The sequence below is a fragment of the Gopherus evgoodei genome, chromosome 6, assembly GCF_007399415.2.
Source record: "Gopherus evgoodei ecotype Sinaloan lineage chromosome 6, rGopEvg1_v1.p, whole genome shotgun sequence".
NCBI classification, from domain to species: domain Eukaryota; kingdom Metazoa; phylum Chordata; order Testudines; family Testudinidae; genus Gopherus; species Gopherus evgoodei.
The window spans coordinates 24297101-24324998 of record NC_044327.1 but is presented as its reverse complement, the minus strand read 5'-3'; the positions used below and the strand labels follow the sequence as shown (position 1 = coordinate 24324998).

General features: G+C 41.6%; 1 protein-coding gene across 12 annotated transcripts in view; it reads right to left on the bottom strand.

Annotated features, from left to right (window-relative positions):
• Window positions 1-25782, bottom strand: part of KDM4C (lysine demethylase 4C) — a 441772-nt gene extending 415990 nt beyond the window's left edge. For all 12 annotated transcript variants that reach the window (XM_030567955.1, XM_030567954.1, XM_030567956.1 and 9 more), the window contains exon 1: window positions 25653-25782. The gene's annotated coding sequence lies outside the window, so the exon portion shown is untranslated. The remainder of the gene's footprint in view (window positions 1-25652) is intronic.
• Window positions 25783-27898: the final 2116 nt, after the last annotated feature.

Sequence of the window (27898 nt, the reverse complement as noted above, 5' to 3'; positions counted from 1 at the left end):
CCAGGTCAACTGACATTGGCCAGATGCAGGTGTTTTATTGCAGTGTAGCCATACCCATAAATTCATTATATTCTGTCCCAGATTGTTGTATAGCATTCCTGTATACTGTTAAACAGTTGTTTTCCTTCACTGCATACAAAAAAGCACAAATGACTTCATAGGTAATTTTACAGCAATACATTTTTAAAAATCACTGCAATCTTTTCCCCTCTATTTGGAAAAAGACTTTTCTGCTACTATAAAGTATAGCATGTTCTTGTTCATTTATCTGTTGACTGAGCATTGCCCCAAACCCTCCTACTGAGGTATCAACCTGAAATGAGTTTTGTAATAAACTAAACTGAGAAAAGCTGGATTGCCAGGTGATTATTTGCTGTCTCACTCCAGAGTAGTCAAATATGCAACTTCATCTAAGTATACTTAGCAAGCAGAGCATCTATTTCAGCTAAATTATATACAGTATTCCACATAAACAATTGTGTTAATAAGATGTTACGGTTATACAGGTAAGCACTCATAAGACAGGTAATGGAAACTTAACTATCTCCTTGAGTGTGTGCATAATCCTACAGTTTTCATTTACATAATCTCATTTTATTTCACAAATAACTCAATATATTGGCCCAATCCCACAAGCCCCTACATGAATAAATTTACCAGCGTGGATAGTCTGACTGACATCAGTGTGCCTACTCAAATGACTAAAGTTACTCTTGTGTGTAAATGCTTACAGAAATCAGACCTAATATCAATAATTTTCTCCTAGAGCCTTAAATATTCATATGTTCCATTTTATCATAATTCCATTTTTCTGTGCTCATTAAATAATTTGTCATAATGGTCCAATATGAATCAGCTGACTTGCTCAAATTCTGAGAGATGATCAGCATCTGCTGCTGACTTCAATGGGAGTTACAAGTGTTCAGAACTTCTCAGGCTTTAACCTTAGATTTTTTTTTAAATGTTTCATTTCTTAATACATTTATTGCAATCGTTTTCTTAGCACCTCTTTCAAACTCAGTAAATGGGGTTGGCAGGGGCTAAGCTTCTCATCTGAACTCTACTCTACTCTGTTGCCAGAAGCTGGGAATGGATCACTTGATGATTACCTGTTCTGTTCATTTCCTCTGGGGCACTGGCATTGGCCACTATCAGAAGACAGGATATTGGGCTAGATGGACCTTTGGTCTGACCCAGTAGGGACACTCTTATGTTGGGTTTAATCATTGTCTTTTGTAACTAACACTGCCTAGCAAGTTAAGTCTTTCAGCTAATTAGTATCTGATAAATGTTTCAAGCCTGGGCCTAATTAGCCAAAACTCAGAGGAAAAAAAAAAAGTGTACCATACTTGTCAGCCAGTCAAATATAAATCATATACAGAGCATTCAAACATTAAACACTTTATTATGGCTTGTTATTAAGATATAATTAATTCATTAAGGAAAGGAAATAGCTTGAAGTAAACAGAGTTGCACAGTACAGAATTTAACTAGTGAATAAGTTTGCCAACTGGCATCTTATTTAAAAGGAACTATGAGACTCAAAATCCTCCCATTCTAACACAGGACAGAAAACTAATGCTAGGGGTCTGATCCTACTTGTATTGAAGTCTGTGGAAGTGGGATCAGGCCCCAAACACATCACTGAACTGCATTCCACTGAACCTGATTCGTACCATACACCCACCCTATAGCCATAATTAACAGCAAAGTTTCAGCCAAGCAGTAGGACACATACATCAGAATTTTTTGCTCAACCAATTTTGTTGGTGTGCTGATTGAAAGGAGGGTCTCGTACTAAGAGCCTGCTGTATCCCAGTTGCCTCTCTTTCTATGGCCCAGTTTCCTACTCAATGACCAGTGTTCAGTCCTCAAAGAGGCACGCCCAGGTAGTTTGTCCTGATAGAAATAAACTGTCAGCCTACCTTCCCCGCCCCACTCCCCAGAAAAGCAGCCCAAAGAACCTTCTCCTATTTACTTACTGTTATTAGGAAAGTTATAGGCATAGTATTTATGAGAGAGATGTTTAAGTGGATTATTATGCATTTTGTCTGAAGCTTAAGGGGGACAGATTAAAAGTAGCATGCAGTACATGGTAAAATCGTTAAGTTTCGTATACTAGCTTTTTATGTTTTAATTTAATTTAAGATTTGTGAATTATTTAACAGCTTTACAGCCAGAGTGGAGTGACTCTTAGTTTCAGGCTTTGCCAGCATAGTTAACATATCAAAATCTCCCTAGTATAGATGCACTTATACTACTACGACTCTGCCTATACCAGTATAGCTTACTCTAGTTTGGCAAAGCAGAAAACGCTATCCTGGTAAAAAGCACCTTGTACCGGTAAAACTATATCTAGGTTAAGGCTTCTACTGGCATAACTATGTTAGTAAAGCAAAACAAAACACAAACAAAAGCTAACACCTGTGTACTGGCATACCTATGTCAGTAAAAACTTAAATGTAGAGCAGGCCAATTTAATAGAAAAAAACAATCTTTACGTAAATCTGAAAGTCTACTAACAATTAAGTACAACACATCACTTCAGCAATTTAAGACTACAAAATGGAAAGACAGTAAAGACTATCATATGTAAATAAAATCTCTTTTGTAACTCGTGATTTAAACAAACTTCTTCTTTACATTATTATTTTTACCATCACGAATATTAAACTGCAATGGAACCTTTGTTGCCCCATCTGCAGCAAGAAAGTGTTGCTGTATGGCAAAGATCAAATGTCACCTACTTTTACAGGTACTCTTAGGCAATGTTAATAAATGGTGAGATGGCTACACTCAAATCTAAGTATCGAAATGATTTCCATCTCATTCAAACTGAGCCTCAAGCTAACAATTGCTATGCTTAAACTAATTTCAAAGTTTGTCTGCCAACTTCAATGCCCCAATAACCAGTCTGGCCCATACTTTGAGCCTTACAAATCACATATGAGAGCCCCAGGTATAGTGTGATTATGCAAGTATGTAAATTTGCTTCCGTAACTGCTGATTATTTGAGTTACTGAATAACTGTATTTCAGAATCTAAACTTAAAAAGGTTTTTAGCCCTTTTAGCTGCAAAGGAAATCTTCAGAACTTCAGCCAAGAGTAAATCAAAATAGCAATGTTTGCCTGAGTCTATGAACAGCCTGAAATGATAGCTCAAGGAAGTATGAGCTGCTCCCATTCAGCTCAACGTGTTGACTCTGAAGCCTAATGATGAATATTTTAAAATGTCAATATAACTACAGCACTTGAAACATTCATTCACCCAAAGCAAAGAAGAAAAAAACTTAAGGGTGAATACTACTAACTTTTACATAATCTAAGATGCAAATATGATCTTTTGCCTTTTTTGCTGGCAGTGGGAATTTGTGTGTGTGTGTTTTTAAAAAGTCACCCTGTTTAAGTGCAGAAGTAACTTGGTGTGTACAGGACTGACTGAGGTTTTTTTAAGTGATTAATATATTATCAACATGAAGCAAGTTACCAAATAGATGACAAAATCTCCTATACTAAACTCAGGGAAACTGAAAAAGAAAAAAAAGAGAGAGAAGGGAAAAACAGTAATAACTGAATTTCTTGACAAAAATCAGGGTCTGTCCTGTTAAATGACTAATTACCTATATCTTAGAATATAACATACTATATTGTGCACTTAATGCACACACACTCATTATGCAAAACTGAGCAAGAGAAGAATCTACGGTTACATCTTTTTTTTTTAATATCGTAACAAAAAGAAAGGGCTTCTATAGTCAGTCATAGTTACCTGAATCTCATATGTCCAAATGAGCCAGCTGCGATTTCTCTCTAACAAAGGGAGCCAGGAGGATCACCTTTTGTTATGCACACTCCTTTGCCACCACTCAAAGGCTGTCAGCTATTAAATAGCATCTACTGGTGCAAACCGTTTTGTTTTGCTAATCACAGCTTTTCCCTTCCTCCCACGGTAACTTGTCTTGCATTTTGAAAACCAAAATGGGATAATATGACTTCAGAAGTTTAATTTAGTAAAAATTTGGAAATTGACTTTGACGGTCATTTAAAAACAAACTGCACATATGCACCAGACACTAATGTCACTGAACATCTGTTATATGCCCTATTAAGTTGAAGCAAACAGTGATACCACTGAAAAGCTTATTCTGGAATTGACGTTGTATAAAATCTATAATCTTGAACTCCAGAATAAGATTACCCCTCACATATTCCCTCTCCCCCACTTCCTTCCAAGTTGCCCCATTTCTTCGCTAGGGTCTGTCCACTTCCCTTCTCTCCCCTTAGGTACAATGAGCTGATTACTACTCTCATCCCCATTCCACCAGCACATCAGTAGAATTTTGCTGCCTACCCTATGCAAGTCTGGAAGTCAGCACTCTTCCCAAAATGCTATCAGCTGGAGTTTCCTTTTCATGGGTACATGAGGCTGGGCTTGGCTTCTGGATTTGAGAGAGTGCTATGCAAGACATGCAAAAATAGAGAGAACCTGGCCTGCCACTGCTGCCATGCTCCACACACTCAACCACAAGCTAGTGTACCGCTGGCAAAGATTAAGCTGCAGGTTTCATAGCAATACCCTAATGACATCACAGTTTTGTTTATGAGATCCAGATTATTTCATCATTACATCTACAGCACTTACACCAACGGACACATGAAATGGGAGGGTTTATGTGCTAAATATTTTACAATCTAAATTAGGCCACACTACAAAGCAGCAAATTCCAGAGAGTGGATGAGAAAGGAAGGAAGGCATGAGAGACAGAGACGATAGCTCTTAGCAAACCATCACTTCAGTTCACATAGATCTCAGGTTATTTAGGAGCAGTTTCCCCATTCTTTTCTTTCCATCTTCTTCTTATTAGTGATGTTTTCAGGGCACATATAACAGAACAACAATTATGGCTGGGAGTTTATTAAGGCTATGTCTAGACCCAGGACAGGGTAGGCCAGACCAAGGATAGGGCAGGCACACTGCTCAGTGAGGAAGGAGAAACAGTAACAGGAAATTGGAAATGGCAGAGCTGCTCAATGACTTCTTTGTTTCGGTCTTCACCAAGAAGTCTGAAGAAATGCCTAACATAGTGAATGCTTAAGGGAAGGGGGTAGATTTGAAAGATAAAATAAAAAGAAGAACAAGTTAAAAATCACTTAGAAAAGTTAGATGCCTGCAATCACCAGGACCTGATGAATTGCATCCTAGCATACTCAAAGAGCTAATAGAGGAGGTATAGGGCCTTTATTTATCATCTTTGGAAAATCATGGAGACAGAGAGATGCCAGAAGACTGAAAATGGGCAAACATAGTGCCCATCTATAAAAAAAGGAAATAAAAACAACCCAGGAAACTACAGACCAGTTAGTTTAACTTTCTGTGCCAGGGAAGATAATGGAGCAAGTAACTAAGGAATCATCTGCAAACCTTGGAAGATGGTAAGGTGACAGGAATAGCCAGCATGGATTGTAAAGAACAATCATGTCAAACAAATCCGATAGCTTTCTTTGACAGGATAATGATCTTGTGGAATAAGGGAGAAGCAGTCAATGTGGTATACCTGAATTTCAGTAAGGCATTTGATACAGTCTCACATGATATTTTATAATACAGGCAAATACAACTTTGATGGGGCTAATATAAGGTGGGTGCATAACTGGCTGGATAACCGTACTCAGAGTAGTTATTAATGGTTCCCATCCTGCTGGAAAGATAGAAGTGGAGTTCCGCAGAGGTCCGTTTGGGACTGGCTCTCTATGCCAATATCCAAGTCATTGATGAAGATATTGAACAAAGTACACTTAAGTTGCAAATGATACCAAACTGAGAAGGATTGCAACTGCTTTGGAGGATAGGGTCATAATTCAAAATGATCTGGACAAATTGGAGAATGGTTTGAGGTAAACAGGATGAAGTTTAACAAATACAAATGCAAGTGCTCCAATTTGGAAGGAACAATCAGTTTCACACATACAGATGGGAAGAGACTGTCTAGGAAGGAGTACGACAAAAAGGGATCTAGGGTTACAGTGGACCACAAGCTAAATATGAGTCAACAGTGTGATGCTGTTGCAAAAAAAAAGCAAAAAGATGTGGAGAAATTGGAGAGGGTCCAGAGAAGAGCAACAAGAATGATTAAAGGTCTAGAGAACATGACCTATGAGGCAGGCTGAAAGAATTGGGTTTGTTTAATTTAGACAAAAGAGAAGACTGAGAGGGAACATGATAGCAGTTTTCAGGTATCTAAAAGGGTTCATAAGGTGAATGGAGAAAACTTGTTCATCTTAGCCTCCAAGGATAGAGCAAGAAGCAATGGGCTTAAAACAGCAGCAGGGAGGTTGGGCTGGACATTAGGAAAAAGTTCCTAACTGTCAGGTTGGTTAAACACTGGAATAAATTGCTTAGGCAGGCTGTGGAATCTCCATCTCTGGAGATATTTAACAGTAGGTTAGATAAATGTCTATCAGGGATGGTCCAGACAGTATTGGTCCTGCAAGGAGGGCAAGGGACTGGACTCGATGACCTCTCGAGGTCCCTTCTAGCCCTAGAATCTATTAATCTACACTACAAATAACTTTGTTATAACTTATTCACTCAGGGGTGTGAATAATCCACATCCTGAGGCAACCTAAATTATACCAATCTAAGCATCAGTATGGACAGCGCTATGTGAATGGGAGAGCTTCTCCTGCAGATGTGGGTACCACCTCTTGTGGAGGCAAGAATTAAGTTAACAGGAGAGCTCTCTCCAGTCGACTTAGAGCATCTTCACCAGAATACATCGGCCCAGCTGCACCGCTGTGAGTAGACATAGCCCAAGAAAGTATTAATTTGGGGTGGAGAGGGATAGGAAGGAGAGAAGTGGGACTGGAACTGGCAGACAGAAATAGAAAGTTCTTCCATGCACAGAGGGAAGCATATAAAGCCACTGATTTGTGAACAGAGTTGGTCTAAAAGATTTTGATTTAAAACGTTGATCAACATTCTGTCTGCCAAAACTGGAAAACAGGTCCCTTGTAACTCTGCAAAATGGAAACAATTTCAACTTTTATTGCAAAATCTTTTTCATTATAGAACTAACTAAATGCTCACATGAAAATTAAGTGCATGAAGTCTGTGCACCTGACTTTGAAAACAGAAAAAAACGAAATTATGACTGAGTAGGAATTCTAAAGTCACTATTTATTGTATTTGGCTGCCACACATATATTTGATCTGTTAAATCTTCAATATTTTATATTTTATTTCTAAACTAAACATCACGGTTTGGTTGACACCTATCGGAAATGTAATGGCTGTCAGTTAAAGAGTTTTGCACATTCCTAAAAATATTAAAATATAGAATTATTTACCCTTATTCTGATATATAAAGATTCTATCAGGAATTTTAATATAAAATCTGAATATATGTGGTTTAATGGTTGATCTATATAGAAATACATATCCAAAATTGCTTTAAAATACTGAATTTTAGACAATTTGAGCATTTCTCAATTTCTGTTTGTAAAAATGTGACTAGGCAGCAAACTTTTATTTTCAGGTATGATTTCCTTATCTTGATTGGAGAAATAATATTTATAAAAAAAAAATTTACAAATGACCCATGGAAGTTAATTGATTTCAACATGAGCAGAATTAAACCCCCAGACATTATTCCTCTACACCTTTTACTAATGGTGTGAAAAGACATTTTAAAACAGTTGATTTTGGAAATGAGGAAGAAAAAAATCAAAAGTAATCATTTTTAACTTTTCTTCCTACGCCTAATTTAAGAGGGGATTTTTTGTCATGCAGACTTACACATGGAACTCATTACTTCAATGTGAGTGCCCTGCTACAACATCATAAATACTTCTGAAAACGTTAGCTCAGACAAACAAACCCACCCCTGAAATTTCAAGAGAAGGTTCACTGCAGAGTTTCCAGTCTCATAACGCTGGTAGCACAAATAGCATGCTGAAATAGGTCTAAATTGTACTCTTGGATAGAATATACAAACAGAAAAAAAATATATCAATAGTATTTATTTAAAAATTAGGGCTGTCAATTAATCACAGTTAACTCAAACGTTTAACTCAAACAAATAACTTGAATAAAAACTTTATGATTAATTGCAGTTTTAGTCAATCTATTAAAAACAGCAAATAGATATACCAAATTAAATTATAATATTTTTGATGTTTTTCGGCATTTTCAAATATACTGATTTCAGTTACAACCCAGAATACAAAGTGTACAGTGTTCACTTTATATTATTATTTTTAAGTATACATATTTGCACTGTAAAAAGTTAAAAACAAAGAAAAAATATTTTTCAATTCACCTCATACGAGTACTGTAGTGCAGCAGTTCTCAACCAGGAGTCCACGGCTCCCTGGGAGTCAACGAGCCCTTTCAGGGGCTGTAGAGCCCCTGGTTGAAATCCAGCGACCCAAGCCCAGCGTCGAAGCTGGGAGCAGCATGGGGCTGAAGCCAGCACTCCCCCCACCCCCAAAGCCAGAGCAGCAGGTGGTTGAAGTTAGGAGCACCAGGGCCCACACACACACCACACACACACACAGACGCTGAAAGTCGCACTGGGAGTCTCCCCCTGACCTGTACACAGCTCCTACCTACCCTCCTACCTGCACCTGAGCTACCCCCCGCCTGCACACAGCCCCTAGCTATCCCCCCATCTGCACACACCCCCTAGCTAACCGCTTCCCTGCACCCTGAGCAGTTTTCAAACTTCTTAACTGAGTCCTCCCTTTGAATTATATTTTGGTAGTGTGTCCCCCACAACCCAGACAGCTGGTGGCCTCCTGAGTGAGTCGGGGGTGGAGGTGGCGCTCCCTCCCTGGACCCCTCTGTGCAGAGCTGGCTCGAGCCCCACCGGCCCTTGCTGCCCCCCCCCCTCCAGGAAAGGAAGTAAAACTACGCCTATGCCCAAGGGTTGTCCCCCACACTACGATCTGGTGTTTTATAGCATGTTGGGAGGGCCTCAGAAAGAAAAAGGTTGAGACTCCCTGCTGTAGTGCAAAAGTTTTTTATCATGAAAGTGCAACTTACAAATGTAGATTTTTTTTTACATAACTGCACTCAGACACAAAACAATGTAAAACTGTAGAACCTACATGTCCACTCAGTCCTACTTCTTATTCAGCCAATCGCTCATACAAACAAGTTTGTTTACATTTACGGGAGATAATCCTGCCCTCTTCTTATTTACAATGTCACCTGAAAGTGAGAACCGGTATTCACATGGCGCTGTTGTAGCCAGGTTGCAAGATATTTACATGCCAGATATGCTAAACATTTATAACCCTTCATGTTTGGGCTTGTAGATTACAAATATTTGCACTGTAAAAAAGTGCTATCAAAAATAATAATATAAAGTGAGCACTCTACAACTTTATGCCTGTGTTGCAACTGAAATAAATATATTTGAAAATGTAAAACAAACTTGCAAAAATAAATATTTATAATAAATAATAGAATACCACTTTAAAATTAACAGAATGATTAAAACTGCAATTAATTGTGATTAATTTTTTTAATCTCACGGTTAACTGCAATTATTTTTAATTGTTTGACAGTCCTATTAAAATATTAGATTAGATTATTAGACTTTAACACAACAGTCTGGCAATCCTCCTGTACGTTTTATTCTTACAAATGAATACAACTCTACCCAGATATAACGCTGTCCTCGGGAGCCAAAAAATCTTACCACGTTATAGGTGAAACCACGTAATATCGAACTTTCTTTGATTGGCAGGAGTGTGCAGCCTCGCGCCCCCTGAGCACTGCTTTACCGCATTATATCCAAATTCGTGTTATATCGGGCCGTGTTATGTTGAGTCAGAGGTGTACCAATAAATGATAGAGCCAATATATCAAGCTGGTCAAGTACAACAGTATCTTTCAGTCACATTAGTCTTCTAACTCTAAGTGGTACATGGGAAGCTGACAGGTCACAAGGTGCTATCTTCCTTTCCTTGTTTCCGGCTGCTAAACTGCATCAAAAGACAAATAAAATACTTCCCTACTGCTAACTTTTCTATGTAAGAAATAGCTGTATCTATCATACGGGCGTTACATGACCATAAATGGGTGCGGAGGTGGCCATAAGAAACTTGCTATGAAGATGTGGCTAACACTATATGAAAGAACATGGGTGTTCAACTATATTGCCATCAACAGCACATTTTTCAGAAATGTTGTTTCCTTGTTGTGACCAGACTGTACATCTCTGATACACGTCTTACTTTTGACACTTGATCTTTTTTGACAAGGCCAAAATTATGTGATTTTTTTTCCCCCACAGTATTTCCAAATTGGGCCTTATTTTTATTCATTTACTTATTTGACAATCTGGAGTTATTGTGAGTTTCCCATACCTTCATAAAAACGAGTATATCAGCTGACTGATGTAATAAAGTAACAGGATAAAAATAAAACTGAAAGCTTGCCTGCAGAATTAATATAAAAAATAGCTATGTTCCTCCTTATGACATGGCTTTCCTCTCCTCAAAGTGACTTTAGTCCACTACTACTAATTAAAAAGAGCACAACTTTATAATATGTTTCTCCCAGAAGGCATGATAAATTACAACATGTTGGGTTTTAGGATTTTCTAAGGTCCTAATATACTTTCTTTACAGCTAGATATTACAGTAACCAAGAGAAAAGATTTTCCACAAACAGATGCTATAACAGAAATCTACCACAAAACTCAAATGGATTAGGCATAAGGAAATCATGGGAGTCGGGAAAAAAAGGAAACACCATTATCTCTGCCCAAGGCCCCTGTGGTTGGTACTACTGAAGACCCTGTGGACCCTGTCATGGTTACAGGGCTAGATAAACCTCTGACCCTTCTCTGGTCTCTCTGAACACAGCCCCTGAGGTACCAGGCATAGTGCCTTTACATTTTCTGGAATGGAAATATACAATCAGACTATTGGGGTTGGAAGGGACCTCAGGAGATCATCTAGTCTAACCCCCTGCTCAAAGTAGGACCAATCCATAGATTTTTACCCCAGCTCCCTAAACGGCCCTCTCAAGGATTGAACTCACAACCCAGGCTAATGCTCAAACCACTGAGCTATTCCAACCCATAACTTTGAAATGCCTTTGATACTTTTTTCCTATACTTAATAGAAAAATGCTCATGTTGCATCTCATCCCAAGGTAGGGTGTGGGTGTGGGTGTGTAAAACAAAAAACTTCTACCCTGAGACGATATGCATGAGCATTTTTCTATTCAGTATAGGAAAAAGTATCAAAGGAGTTTCAAAGTTTTATATTATATATATATATATATATATATATATATATAGTGTTCTAATATTATATATATAAAAAAACCACAAAACTTCTACTCTTCTACTTCTATACATTATACACATTTTTTTTTATCCGGGAAGTTGTGAGAGGGTGAAGGATGACATTCCATAATAGTGATCTATTTCAACACAATGATTTTTTTTCTCTTTTTCCTGAAATTAATAGAGTTATTTTAACTCTTCAGACAGAAGTATGTAAATTCTGTAGCAGTTAATTGCAGAGAAGGCTAGAGCAAATAGTGTGGATAAAAATTGAATTAAAAAAAAACTCTTTATTTAAATTTCTTATTTAAGTGAAAATCGTAATTTATCCACCTTATCCTCTCTGACATTTCTCTACAATTCATTTCTGCAAATCAGATAGATCCTGTTACCAGATACCAAAGCACAATAGCAAGAAATGCTTGATTGGTTTTCTTTGTACAAAATCAGAGCACCTGAAACACTAGAAAATGTTTATTACAGCAAATATTTTTATTCACACCATGAATGAAAAAATGTGCCAAATGTTATGTGATATGGAAAACCAGGGTTTTGTGCTACAAAAAACCCTATTGTTTCCATTATAACCATTGTCAGAGGAGTGCACTATAATACTGAAGTAAGAACATTTTTATTTTATTTATCTATCTGTTGTGGCTCATTCAGGTCAGCAACAGTTCAGAAGGGTTGATCTTTGCAAAACAAGTTGAAATAGGAAAAATTTCAGCCTGGAGAACCTACTGCAATAACAGACTGCATGCAAGGTGATTTTCTCTATTTTTTGATGATCAAAACAAACCATTTATACAACATAATTTTTTCCTCCTTTCCAATTCGGGAGAAAACTGTCAGACGAAAACGGCAAAACCAGCAGAGACTGCCCTTTATTATGAGAGCTGGATGGACTTTACAGAAGAAAAGTCGTTACAAACATCATAGTATGCCACTTGCATTGAACATATGGAGCTGCTGAATGACATACTAGAGGAATAGGTCAAGTCATGGGTCAGCAACCTTTCAGAAGTGGTGTGCCGAGTCTTCATTTATTCACTTTAAGATTTCGCGTGCTGGTAATACATTTTAACTTTTCTTTAGGTTTCTCTCTCTAGTCTATATATAATATAACTAAACTACTGTTGTAGGTAAAGTAAACAAGGTTTTCAAATGTTTAAAGAGCTTCACTAAAAGTTAAATTAAATTAAAATGCTGATCTTAAGCTGCCAGCCTGCTCCCGGCCTGGGGTTCCATTCACTTAGGCCGGCAGCAGGAGAGCAGGGCCAGCGGCTGGGACGCTAGCTGGCAAGGGGCCGGCACCCAGAACCCCAGACCGGCGGCGGGCTGAGCAGGCCAGCACCCCAGATCAACAGCAGGCCGAGCCGCTCAGCCCCCTGCCCGTCTGCGGTTCCGTCCGCTGGCTCCTGCCAGCCAGGGTCCCAGCTGCCAGCCCCGCTCAGCCCGCTGCCAGTCTGAGGTTCTGGCTGCCGGCCCCTTGCCAGTTGGGATCCCAGCCGTCGGCCCCGCTCAGCCCACTGCCAGCCTGGGGTCCTAGCCCTGCCCACATACAGTGGGTACCTACCTTCTCCCTGGTTCTGGCCCATTCTCTTCCTCTCTCTCTCTGCACTGAGCACAGGGCTGGAGGTGAAGGAGCAGGCTGGGGGTTGGGGTGCAGGGTCTGGCCAGGAGCTAGAATGAGGGAGGGGGCTCAGGGTTGGGGCAGGAGGTTTGGGTATGGAGCGCTTACCTGGGCAGCTCCCATTTGGTGTGAGAGGTGCAGGTGGGAATGGGGGGGGTGGGGCAGGAGCTCCCATTTGGTGCTCAGAGTGGGGGGTGAGGATGTGAGGGGTGCAAGAGTCAGGGCATAGGGGGGTTGAGTATGTGTGAGGAGTGCAGGAGTCAGAGCAGAGATCTGGGGGCATGTGAGGGGGTGCAGGAGTCAGGACATGGGGTGTTGGGGGGCTGGGTATGTGTGGAAGGTGCAGGACTCAGGGATGGGGTCGTGAGGGGGGAAGCAGGGAGCTGGGGTGCAAGGGTCAGAGCAAAAGGCTGGGGGGGGTGGGCTGGGGTCAGGAGGGTGCTCCCAGCCCCGCGCCCTGAGTGGTTCACGGCAGGGGGCTGGAGGGATATGCCCCGCTCCTGCCTCCCTTCCCCACCTCCTTACCGGTCTGAGCAGTGAGGGTGCTGGGGCTGCTCTTCTCCCCTCCCTCACAAGGGCCATCAGCAGCAGGGAGGGAGAGGAGGCGGGGCACGATGCAGCATGCTGGGGGAAGAGGCGGGGAGGGGGAAGCTTGGCTGCCGGCAGAGCCTGCAGTACAGCAGCAGCTGGCAGGACCACGTTTGCTTTTGCCCCCTGCCCCCGCCATAGAGAGTGTTAGGCGAGAGGTGGAGAAGAGCGGGCTGGGGCGGGCAGCATTTTTAATGGCATGCTGCTGCCTGCCGGGGTTCGGCAGCAGACTGAGAGGCACCCTAACAGGCAGCAGCGTGCCATTAAAAATCAGCTCATGTGCTGTCTTTGGCACACATGCCATAGGTTGCTGACTCCTGAGCTAAGTTCTGCACTGGTTTAATGCATTAACCATGTAAGCAGAGTCAGGATGAGCTCCACCCTGACATCTCATGGTGAATTATGGTGAGCGTGGAAAAGAGTTTCAGGGACTGATCGTGTTTGCATAGGCACGCCCACCCCGCCTAGCATAGCCCACGGCAGCCTAAAATGGTTACTTTGACAGCTGTGGGATCCCTAATTTTTGTTATTGGGGCAGGAGGAATAAAGTGTTGTCACCCTGATTACATGAATGAGGAACTATGAAACTGCCTTATGACAGAGAATCTCACCATCAAGTAAATAGCACTCGCTAGACAAGGGACATGGGTGCCAAAACCTAGTGAATTGAGAAAGGTTGGGGACTGGTGTGTGTACTTGATAGTATGGGTCTCTTTGGAGGGTCTAGCACACCAATTGCACCTCCTTTTCTCTCTCTCCACTGTTGAATAGCAGAGCTAATTTTGATTCTATTAGAAGTCTAGCTAGAGACTGCTGAGCTGAATTCACTTTGGGCCAATAGTGCACCAGCATTGGGGCTCCCCTACTACAAGCTGAAATCACTATAGAGCTAGAACTACTGAGCTGAGATCACTGAGTGCTGTGTTAACTAGTGGGGGAGCCTGAAAATATACTGCAAGCAGTGGGCAGAGCAGTTTGCAGGACCATTGGTTGGAGCAGCGAGTCAGCAGAGTGGAGCTGAGCAGTTTGCGGGGACAGTTGGAGTGGTTTATGGGATGGCTGGTGGAGCAGAGCAGCTTGTGGGATGGTTGGAGCAGCCCACAGAACAGTGACCGGAGTGGTTTGCAGGGGCGGCTGGAGGAGCAGAGCCATTCGTGGTGAAGGCTGTAGCAGACCTCCACGGAGAGGCGGGACAGTCGGCCTCACTCACGTAAGGTGCCCTTTAACACCCTCTGTGCCCCCCCCCCAATTCCACACAGGGTTGGGGGAGTGGGCGCGTAAAACTCTGCAGATGAATTTTTGAACACTGGGGTGGCACTGACCAGGGACAGAGGCTTTTGGGTTGTTGGACTTTGGGGTGATTTGGACTTAAGACCCTGAGGAGAAAAAGACATTGCCAAACGTACTTGGAGGTGGGTCTTTTGCTCATGGGTTGTGATATAATCCTGTTTGTGGTGTTTCCCCAACGTAATGCCGCATTGTTTCCCTCCTTTATTAAAAGGATTTTGCTACACTCGGACTCCGTGCTTGTGAGTGGAGAAGCATGCCTCCTAGAAGCGCCCGGGGGGGCGTGGTATGTAATTGTCCCAGGTCACTGGGTGGGGGCTTGAGCCGGTTTTATATTGTGTTATTGAAACAGAACCCTTGGCTACTGAACCCAGCCCTTGTTGCTGCCAACTCAGAGTGGCAGAAGGGTTACAATCACAAACTTCTGTAGATCTGGGCTAAGTCTTATTTAGTCAAATTTGATTGTGTCTTAGAGCCATTGCAGAATTGCCATGATTGACAGTCTCTGCTGGAGAACTCAATGAAAAGTAGGACTTGGGTGTGTTAGCAAAGCAGAGTTTGGAAAGCACATACAGCACCTGCCCTCAAATTAATGCTAGCAATTCCCTACTTTCATAAGAAACATTCTTCAGTATTCCTTTTATTTTTTACTATGGTTCTTGAGACCTTGGGGGAAGGGACGGAGTGAGGCCAGGACCTGGGGCAGAGCGCACCCCTCCCCCATAACACATTAGAAAGTCAACATGTCTGATGGGAGGCTCTGGGGTAGACTAGCAGTAATCTTCCTTACCAATCCCCTTTGCAGCCCCCAAGAGGAGGGAGAAGGAGAAAACACCTTCTCTCTTCTAGCAGGTAGAGTTGGGGGTAGAGTGATAAATGTATCAGAATCACATAGCCAGACACTGGTTGTGACGGGATGCAGAGGCAACACCTAGTGCTCAGTAAACAAAAAGGTCAGCATCTCTGGCTTTCCTCTCTTCTCCTCTGATACATGTGATTTGATAAGGAGCTATAAGAATGGCTGCTTGTGAGCCACGTCCAAAAGAATGCCTATAAGAAGAGAGAGTTCTAAATCCAGTGATGAGTGAACCCCAAATTGGAGAATTTTAGTTATGTTTGTCTTGAATTTATGCTGAAAAAAAGTTTTGCTCCTGCTGATTGCTGATGTCTTCTTTCTGCTAAGTCATTTCCATGATGATTCTCCCAGAGACTGGCCTTTTCAACAAGGCACTGCCCTGAGCATCAGTGATGGAAAGACACTCCATACACACGGACACTTTGTCTTTTGTATCTACCTATAGTTAGTAGGCACCTGATACATTTTTAAGTGCTGACAAACACTCTACTTCCCACACATCATTAAGGAAAAAGTTGCCTACTCGCCAATAGTGAATGGATTTTTCAAATCCTACTGAAAAGGAAAAACAAAATATATATTTTTTGTGAGGAATTAATATTAGAAAGCATTCTTAAGGTTACAGAGTGAAGCATTCAAAAAAGTTCAGAAAGGCCAGAATCCAGGTAGCACACACAATCTTAAATCTGCCTGTTTGTAAGTATGCATCATGACATAGTCTTTTCTTATATGATCACATGATGTTCAGTGAGGCAGCTGCTCAATATTTTTTTATCCTCTTCATTCAAAAGATGAATCATCTTATTTACTGCACACCATCTAAACCCTTCATTGAATAAGGAATTTTTTAAGAATGTCTTCATGGAGCTTTTCTGGAACACTCACCACTACATTGCACACATGAGTGCCTCACAAACCGTTATGAATTCATCTTCACAATACTTCTTTAGAGAATTAATACCATATTTTACAGGTGAGGAGCCGAGGCACAGGGAGATTAAGGCCAAAGCTTGTAAGTGACCACCTATTTTGGGTAGCTCACTGTGACAACCCTGTACACCCATATACCCCCCACTTTTATATGGTTATGATATAGTGTGTACAAAGTATGCCTTGTGAAATATAAGTTTAAAACTCAAATCTGCTGAATATTATTATCCTGATGAAATGTGTAACATCACTGCATGTAAAATTGTGAGATCTTGTTATAGGTTTGTTACTGAAATACGCTGTAATTCTGGATAGTGCCCTCAAACTATTTTCTCAAAGACAAAAGGATAGTGGCACACCAGCTAAGTGCTAAAAGGCCATCACCTGCTTAAATCGGAGATTCACCAGCAGGGGAGTTGTCAACAAGAAATTTACAATTCACCTGAAGGATAGTTGTCAGTTCACACACACCATGGAACTGCCTGATCCCATGACTCAGCAAAGACTTTTCCAGTACAAAGGGTCAGAGTATAAAAAGGAGAAGCAGTGATCTCCTCATTACCTCTTCTCCCCCTTGTCTTACAAGCAATCTTGTTGCCACGTAGAGGTCATTGAAGTGGGGAGAGTGGTCCTGGCCTGGAGGTTTTTCCCAGCAGTATAGACTGGGTGAGAGAAATCTTTTTGTTTTTAAACATTAGTCTTGGTAAAGTTTAGAAATTAGCTTGCATGTTTCTCTTTTTCTTTTGTAACCAGCACTGACTTATTCCTTATCACTTATACATCACTGAAAATCTGTCTCTCTCTAGTGAATAAACTTGTTTTTACTATTTTACCTAAACCAGTGTGTTTGAAAAAACTCTACTCAGGCCAACAGGGCTGCTGCATATTCATTACATTTGTTGGAATGATGGACTAACTCATGACCTTGTACGGTCCAGTGGGCTACTGAATGATGCAAGATGCATATTTCTGAGAGGCAAGGCTGGGACTGAGGGATAGGCAGATATCACCCTGTATCTATTCATGAATGCCTGGGGATAACATTCATATATTCAGCTGGGAGTGACTTTGCATGTTGATGGCTGTGAGTGAGCAGAGCCTGGATGGGTTTGCAGTTCACTAGCAAAGCAGCCTAAAAGGGATCCTAGACTGGAGAGCTAAGGGGACACAGCAGTTCAGCAGCGCAGGCTGCACCTGGGGGAATATCACACTCAGTAACTGAACGCTGATCTTAATTTTTGATTTTTTCAGATGTGATCATCTCACAGGTCCCACTGACTTTAACTGGAATTGAGAGTCTTGAGAACTTTTTTGGTTTTTTGTTTTTTTTTTTTTGGGGGGGGGGGAGGGGGAAACAAATATCAATCCCTGGTATCTTAAATAGGGCACCCAACAAAAGAGAATCACATAATTAGTGATCACGTCCAAACGTGGGTTTATTATGTAGGAAATGTATGGCAGAGCCAGGAATAAAACCCAGTTATCACAGGTCCCAGGCCAGCATCCTGACTACAAAACTCTTTTCTCTTCCTTCAGTCCCTGCCTCACTCATTGTTCATCCCATGCACTGAATCAAGTGGGAAAACCATTATACATGATCATTGTTAAATTTAAAAATTGTGTCCTAATACAGACACACAAAGGAGCAGAATTAGGGTTGCGTAGTATAGTTTAATTCTGACATTTCCTAAATTTTGAGACCTTCATTTTACACCCTAATATACTTTCAACAGTTTTTAAATGGACTTTTGGGGGGGAAAAAAAGGAGAAAATAATTCCATCATACGCAGATCTCTGCTAGGCATCAGTTAGAAAATTAGAGAGCAGAATTCCTGTCTCTGGGAAATGAGTGATTAAAGCAGGGGATTGAGAATTAGGAATCCTGGATTCTATACCTGTTAATGATACTTCACATTTACATACTGCTAACTCTCTATGGATCTCGAAGCATTTTGTATGTAAGAAGGAAGGGTCTCATTTTGGAGCATAGCCAAGCACATAGATTTGGCATTTTCTTGCTGAAAGGTAGTGTAGTTTAGAGGAGATGACTTGGGTCCACCATATTAGAAATCTGGGTTCTAGTCCCAATTCTGCTAGAAGGGACATGTGTAACCTCTCTAGTCCTCAGTTATTCCTCCTGTAAAATGGGAGGAATTATATAGGCCTCCCTTTTAGGGAAGAGATATAAAGTCTCGTGCAATAATAAGAGTTTAGAATAATAATAATAATTTGTGCTTCTCATCAGTGGAAGAGGCAAGACACAAAAAAAGTCTCCTGATTCCCAGCCCAGTGTTCCTTCCCCCAAACCAACAGGCATCTTGATGAGGGAAAAGGAACCAGATACATTCATTTTGCCTGTGTTGGGTTTGAAGCTATAACTCCATATAGCAATTTAGAAGTGATATGTGAGGCTCAGTGTGGTCCAGGAGCATGCATGCATTTAACAAGTTCCCATGGCTCATAATAACTCAGTCAAACTAGGAGACATTTTCATAGGGACAGCAAAAGGAACTTCTGAACTCGGAAATATCACTCTGCCAAAATTTCAAATGCACATGCAAAATCCCTGGGACACTAGGTTATAAAAAAAGATTTAACCAAATATATATTTTATCTGTTTTTCATTGACCTACTCTCAAAAGTGAGAACTTTTTTTTTTAAATGTTTACTCAAAAGCAATTAGTCGGAGACTGAGACCAAGCTGGAAAGTTTCAGCCCAAAAAGTTAAAGTTTGTCTAAGTTACAAGAAACAAAAAACACGGAGTTACAGGGAAAACATTAATAATGTTTTAATAATAGGTATTAGCAGAGCTGTAATTGCAGAAAACAGAATAAAGGAATTGTTAAAAAGGAAATCTCTTGGGATTTCTCATAAGCCTCCTGGCTTTACCACTCCAGCCTCCCCCCCTTCACAAAATATCTGACTTTTCCTTAAACTTACTTTCATTTCTGTTGCTTTATTCCCTATATTTCCACCCAATTTCTAATTCATATGTCTTATTTTATTTTGAATTAGAATAAATAAAATGTCTTTCTTAACCACTACGCTGGTATAAACAATTTTTCTGGTTCCAATGTATCAAATACATTTGTAATTTTGAGTATATTGTAAGGTCACTTCTACATGAAGGAAATAAATGGTGAAAATTAACAACCTCATCGCCCCCAACAATGTCTGTCTCTTTACTTTCCTTCTCCGCAGTAATAATGATCTAGGTTATTTTAAAGAGGGACACTGTCAAGCCGTAGGTTCAAGCTTTAAGTTTTGATAGAAAACTAGATTTCCAAAAAAAAAAAACCAACTTTGGGTAAAATCCTAGCCACATTGACATTTTGCCTGATGGGGACAGGAATTCACTTTTTACTGGCAGAAATGCATTTTTTTTATTTTACATAAGAATAGCCATATTGGGTCAGACCAAAGGTCCATCTAGCTCAGTATCCTATCTTCTGACAGTGGCCAATGCCAGGTGCCCCAGAGGGAATGAACAGAACAGATAATCATCAAATGATCCATGCCCTGTTGCCCATTCCCAGCTTCTGGAAAACAGAGGCTAGGGACACCATCCCTGTCCACTCTGGCCAGTCATGGATCTATCCTCCATGAACTTATCTAGTTCTTTTTTTAACCCTATTATAGTCTTGGCCTTCACAACATCCTCTGGCAAGGAGTTCCACAGGTTGACTGTGCGTTGTATGAAAAAACACTTTGTTTTAAATCTGCTACCTATTAATTTCATTGGGTGACCCCTAGTTCATGTGACATGAGAAGAAGTAAATAACACTTCAGTCATGATTTTATAGATCTCTATCATATCCCCCCTTAGTCATCTCTTTTCCAAGCTGAAAAGTCACAGTCTTATTAAACTCTCCTCATACAGAAGCCATCCAATACGCCTAATCATGTAGGTTGCCCTTTTCTGAACCTTTTCCAATTGCAATCTATCTTCTGTGAGATGGGAACCATATCTGCACACAGTATTCAAGATGGATGGATTGCCTATATATAAATCCATTGTATGGATTTATATAGAGGCAATATGATATTTTATGTCTTATTATCTATCGTTTTCTTAATGATTGCTAATGTTCTGTTTGCTTTTTTGACTGCCGTTGCACATTGATTGCATGTTTTCAGGTAGAAATCTTGGCATCATTGTGGATCGTTTTCTTGAGTGGTAACAGCTAATTTAGAGCCCATCATGTTACATGTATAGTTGGGATTATGTTTTCCAATGTGCATTATTTTGCATTTATCAACAGGTCCTCAGATTTGTCACCTAAAGAGAATGGTTCAGGTTTCGGAATCTCCCTCACATCCTCAACCATGAAGATCCATGCAAAGAATTCATTTAGTTTTGCCACAATAGCCTTATTGTCCTTGAGTGCTCCTTTAGCATCACAATTGTCCAGTAGCCCCACTGGTTGTTTAGCAGGCATCCCGTTTCTGATGTACTAAGAAAAAAAAAATTGCTATTACATTTTGAGTCTTTGGCTAACTGTTCCTCAAATTCTTTTTTGGCCTTCCTAATTATATTTTTACACTTGGTTTTCTTTTCTTTTCTTTTTTTTAAATTGTTTTTGGATTTAAATAATCCTGCCTAAGGTTTGCATTTGTAGTGTTCTGCCAATGTTTGAGAACCAGAAAGTGAAACTGATGAGAGCTACAGATAGAAGTAAATTTGCTTTCACTTTCTACTTTTTGCATTATGCAGTTGTTTTAACCTGAACAAATGTATTTAAAATTCAAACTCTCATATTTTAACATCTTAAATTATTGATAGGAAAATCTGCTTTAAATGTTATTTTAACTTGAGAATGTTTTTTTTATTTTTACCCAAAGTTAGACTCAAGTCCTGCAAAACTTATCCATGCTCTTATCTTTAAGTACATGAGAAGTTCCTCTGAAGGCACTGGGGCTACTCATGTGTATAAAGTTAAGCATTTAAGCATGCAGCATCAGGACTTTATCTATCATTTAATTACACACCTTTTAACTAATGAAATAAAGCCTAGATTAATATATAAATCTATGATAGTAAACTAAATGCAATACCATCTAAGAAACCTACAAAGCTCCTTAACAATTTGCTGCTCCAAAAAAGAAGCACAGTTTTATAGTGCCATTTAGACCCATCAGTATGCAACTTTATAAATCCCTTTATTACACATTTGAAATATGCAAGAACTAAGTTCTCATTCTAGAATATCCAGTATTTAATCTTGCTAATTTCTGATTCTACGGAAGGGAAGAGGGAGGCATTTTTTTTTTAAATGCAACAGCATAAGGGGGAAGAAGGATATCTCAGTGGTTTGAGCATTAGCCTGCTAAACCCAAGATTGTGAGTTCAATCCTTGAGAGGGCCACTTAGGGACCTGGGGTAAAAATCAGTACTTGGTCCTGCTAGTGAAGGCAGGGGGCTGGACTCAATGACCTTTCAGGGTCCCTTCCAGTTCTAGGAGATTAGTATATCTCCATTTATTAAACTAAACAGTTATTTTCTGTCACTTGTTTATTGTTATGTTGTAGACATTAAAATGAGCAAAAAAAAAAATATATATATATACACCAGAAAGCAACAACAAGTTCCTCACGGTTACACTATTTACATTTTTGTTTTGGAAAAGTGTTATGGTGTCCCAAAAACAATTCTTATTTGCCATAATCATTGAGAGGAACTTTAATCAAATAGTAAGACAATTATAAGAAGAAGTGCTACTCTGAAGTTCCATATATACTTTAGCCAAAACTAAAAACAATTTTCAAACAAGATTTTAATTTAAACTACATTTGAATATAGTTAGCCACCTCATGCAGCTAAAACCAAGATATGTTCACCATCAGATTTAGGAAGTATAGTCAAATCCCAATAGAAGACAACTTGAAATAAGAGAGACTTCAAAATTAATTCATTAGGCAGCTGCCCCAGTTGAAAGAGGCCACATTTTAAACAATCTAAAATAATAATTAGCATTTACCTGTGTAATTTACTGATTTGAATGCATAACTGTGGTAATTGTACATTTAAGTTTGGCACACAACTCCCCACCTGACTTGTTTAAAATTCAGACCCTTAATGACAAAATACTGTATTAAACAGAGACACAAGACAAAAAACTAACTCACTCCACCTCGTTTTCTTCTTTTAATATTTACATAGCAATCTATGATTAGAAGGCTAAATCTTACAATTTCATATTTTAGCATCTCTTCATACTGGCTAAATGTTCCTGCCCTCCTCCCTCCCCCCCTTAAGTGCAATGTATGCTAAATCTGATCCCATTATGGCTTAATCTTTACCATTCTTTATTATTAGGCTAAAATCATTTCCTGGGAGACATCCCAAAAAGGCAGGTTATAGTATAGGTTTTATTACCAGGCATTAGCCACAATTCAGCCACCTGTGGCCAGCAACTGGCATAGCTATACCAGCACAAATTCAGTGGAGACAAGGGTAGCCATGAATCACACCAGTTCAGGTTTATCCCAATTTCAAGCAAGGGAAAATAGAATTTGCAAATCACATTTTTGTTTGTCTACATTTGGGGGTTGTGTTGTTGCAGTAAAACCATTTGCTGGTTATCAAAGTATAGACACTGACAGAGAAACAATTTTACAAATATGTATGTCATCATACTCAATATCTTAGTAAAAAATCATCCAAGAAAAAGATCACTGTGCTATTTTGTTTCTCTTTTTTTTTTTTTAAATCAAGCCACTAACCTATCACTACAAAGCCCTTTGCTTTGCATAAAATAGATCAGCTTACAAATTATGGGTACGTCAGCTACCTGATAATTTTTGTCCCTACTTCTAAAAAATTAGCAGCAATAATAATGGAAGAAACTATAAATTTAAAGCTATTTAAGAACATCCAAGATGGATCCTTCAGTCTCTGAAATGATATAAACACTGAAAATCAATCAATAGGAAGAATTTGTTTCTTTACATAAAGAAACAAGATCAGTTCTCTTCATTCAAATGCATTACAACCTAGCAGAAATATTCAAAGTAAAAAATGTTAGTTTTAACCAGACCTTGAAGCCAGTGATGCTTTTACTGATTTGGGATCAAATCCCACTCATTTCACTCATGTGAGGAATCCAAATGAACCTAATAGGATTACTTGAACAAGTGAGGAGAGGAGAATTTTACCTTTATTTTCTGATTTTCAAGTAGATTGATAATGTAAAATTTAAGGTCTCAATCCTGCAACTTGCTCTGCATAGGTGAATCCCTGTACCCACATAGGGTCAGCTGTAGGACTGGGGCCTAAAATAATAATTAATTCAGAATATAGTAATCATCTTCTTTCTAGTTTTTGCAGTTATTACACAGAAAATCCCTTGCTACAGTCTGTTGAGAGTTTGCTTATGATTTTTTTTTTTGACAATGACAATAGGAACCCTATCTCTGAACTACAATCCCTTGTTATCCACTTCACAACACCTATGTGATAGTACAAAGCTATAGTCTTGTATTGGTTAACTTTCACTGAAATATCAACTACAACAAGAAATGCATATGTTCTTCTACTGCACCTATAGTTTACAGAAGCTGCAAGAACAGAAAAATGGATCATTTGAAAAAAAATACAAAGAATATGATGGAGAGAATAGGACAGTCCGAAAACTGTATTCAAATCCATACATGAAGAATCTGTGAAATTACATGGCTTTTTAAAAAAAGTATCACAGTTCAAGTCAAAACAGCACCTCCTCAAATCTAATACCATGCACTACTGAACTAACTGATTATATTTACCTGACACCTGCTAGTTTCATTTACCAAGCCTGAGTTTAAAAATAATTTTTCTATAAAAATACTGAGAACTATTTCACAATGCAAAGCAACAGAATCCACAATACATTCCATAACAGAGGATCCAAAACACTTCCTGAAGGTTCCAATCTTATAAGGGACTCAGTATGGCCCAGTGGATAGAGTAACCAATTAGCACTCAGGAGAGCCAGATTCTATTCCTGGCTCAGCCACTGGCCTGAAGGGTGACCTTGGACAAGTAATTTCAGCTCTGTTTCTCAGTTTCCCCATCTGAGAAATGGGAATAACAACATTTACTTCATTTGTAAAGCACTTTGAAAACTACAGAGGGAAACCACTACATAAGAGGTAGGGATTAATATTATTTGGACAGACACCTGTATCTACATGTAGCACCAGAACTGTAGTAGGGGGGCCAACCTATGCTGAGTCAATGCAGAATTGGGGCCAAAGTGATACACCTGCTGTATTCATTTCACTACGTTTTTTTAATGGGATTTTCTCCCCCACAGTAAATTATCTAGGTTTACACACATGCCCATATCCAACTCTGAAGTACAATCACACAAGAAGTGTGAGACACACTGACAAGTCACACATGCAGTCTGATTTGTTTTTCCACGTTAATGTTATGAAAACACTTGTTTAAAAAAAAACAATAGCATGTTTGTGAACACAAACTCCAAACAACTCAACATGTGCCGCAAGAACTGCATTTGCCCCTCGCTTTCTTCCATTTCGCTGCCGAACTAACAGATGCACCCAGCCCAGCTGCAGCGTGCACAAGGGCAGCAGCCACAGTGACAGCTGGGGCAAGCGGGCTGGTTTCCTGTGTGATCCCCTCACGTCCTGTTAAGCCAGTGCAGCACCGTACCTACCACCTGGTGGTTTAGGGCGTAGACAGTGAGCACGGCATAGGGCGCTGGGACCCACACGCAGCCCCGTGCCCTCCTCTCCGCGGGGCGAGGGCTGCTCACAGGGAGCCACCACCGGCCCCTCCCCATACACACAAGCTGTGCTGCTCCCCACTCATCCCTGCTTCACCACAAACACAGCCCTGGTTACACACACACACTCCCGGCCCCTCCCCCCAGCAGGTGGCAGAAGCATCCCCACCTAAGTGCTGCGTGCACCGGCCTCCCCGCCGCTCCCTGCGCCACCGGGCTCCCGCCCCTGCTTGCTCCCCTCAGGGGCCTTCCCTGCGGGCTCCCCAGGCCCGGCCTCTGCCCCCAGCGGGGTCTGTGCGCTCCGGCCCGGCTCCGCGGACTGTACCTGGACGGGGAAGCTACCGGCACGGCAGGGTCGGGGGAGCGGCCCCACTCCCCCTCACTCGCTCCCTGCTTTGCTTTCGGGGCTTCTTCCGTGCGCGGATGACAGCTGTTTTTTGCGCATGCGCAGACCCTCCTGTAGGCACGGCGAGAACAGAAGCGAGCCGGGGGCGTCACGTGACACGAGAACCCCCCGCCCACTCCTCTGGAGGGCTGTGTCAGGTGACCAAGGACCACTTGACCGTTCAACCGAGTATTTCCGGGAAGAGCACTGCGCATGTGTAAGAAAATAGTCGTTGCGTGGGGGTGGAGAGAGAAAGGGACCGGGGACAATAACTGAAACGGTGTGTGTGACAGCCTAGCGAAGGTCACGTGGGGGCAGTGAGCGGGAGAGGCAGCTAGCGGGTCTCTCTCTTCGGCCAATAGGAGCCGCGCGGGGGCGGGCCCCGCTCCGGGTTTGGCCCTCTGGGGCCGCAGCGCCTTCCCTGCAGCGCCAGCAGCCCAGGCAGAGCTGGGTGGTGCTCGCCGAGGGCAGGGCCAGCCTGGCAAGCCGGGCCCAGCCTGGCAAGCCGATTTAGTTGGGAATTGGCCCTGCTGTGAGCAGGGGATTGGACTGGATGAGCTCGTGAGGTCCCTTCCAGCCCTGATATTCTGTGGTTCTATGAAGCCCATGAGCCCAGGGCAGGTGAAGCGGCTCTGCTGGCCCCGCACGTGGTTTTCCGCACCAATGAAAAGTTCTTACGCTTGCAGCGAAACCCCTGCAAGTGCGACCCATCTTGCGGTGTGGGCTCCCAGACAGCCCCCTGCCCTGGCTGCTGTCCACAGCTAGAGCTGAAATAGAAATGTGGCAATTGTTTTTGTGAGAATCCTTGTTTTTTCTTGTCTGCGTCTTGGTGCGAGGGAGCCCACCCGTCTGGGATCCACGTACTTGTTCTCCCAGCAGGGCTCCTGGCTGAAATTGGTGACTGACTTTATTTGAGAGTTGAAACCACATGTAGAAGTCGTCTCTCTGTTGTGGCTTTCCACAATAGTATGGCTCTCTGTCATGCACTCGTGCAGGTGTGCACACTCGCAGTCACGCTACTGGTTTATCTGTTGCTGAAGCTACTACTGGACAATTTGTGCGGTGTAGCAACAGATGGTAGTTTCCACTTTCCTGCTGTCAGATTCTTTTAAATCTGATGAGGCTTAAACGTTTATAGCACGTAACTGGAAAGGGTTTTTTTTAGTCAAACCTAAGTCAGGCAGTCAACCACTTTGGTACAATAAGGTTACAACCATAAGCCTGTCCACTGTGTAGAATAGGGGTGGGCAAACTTTTTGGCCTGAGGGCCACATTGGGGTGCGAAACTGTATGGAGGGCCTGGTAGGGAAGGCTGTGTACTCCCAAACAGCCTGGCCCCTGCCTCCTATCCAACCCCTCCCACTTTCTATCCCCTGCCTCCCCAGACCCCCCTGCCCATCCAACTTGCCCCTTTGCTCCTTGCCCCCTGACCACCCCCTCCCAAGATGCCCACCCCTAACCACCCCCCAGGACCCCACCCCATCAACCCCCACCCCGTTCCCTGTCCCCTGACTGCCATGACCCCTATCCATACCCCCACCCCTGACAGGCCCCCCGGACCCCACCCCCTATCCAATCCCCCTTGTTCCCTGTCCCCTGCACCCCCCTGGACCTCTGCCCCATCCAACCATCCCCTGCTCCCTGTGTCCTGACTGCGCCCCAGGACTCCCTGCCCCATATCGAACCCCAGCCCTGGCCCCCTTACCATGCCTCTCAGAGCAGCATGTCTGGAGCCGCCCCAGACACACTGCAGCACTGCCCTGCATGAGCGCACAGCCACGCCACCCAGAGCACTGCCCGTGCAGCAGTGTGGCTGCGGAGGAGGGGGGACAGCAGGGTAGGGGCCGGGAGCTAGCTGCCTGGCCAGGAGCTCAGGGGCTGGGCCGGATGGTGTAGAGGATGCCTCTGAAGTTTGGCCCATGGAACTGCCAAATCTAGTCAGGAAGCCACAAGATATGTTATGAACGCTCTATACAGTCCAAATGGTGGTATGAATGTGGCAACATTTTTTTGCCTCTAAAATGAAAGTGCAGCGAGGAAACTGATTTTTCTGCCACATATTTCTCTCACCCTGGTCAGTGCAGTTACAGTGAGAAATTCATCTCTGATGTATCTCTAACAAGCAATTTGTTATGTTGTATGTGCCATTTTTTTTATTCAGCTTATTAAGCCCTCCCATGTAGTGT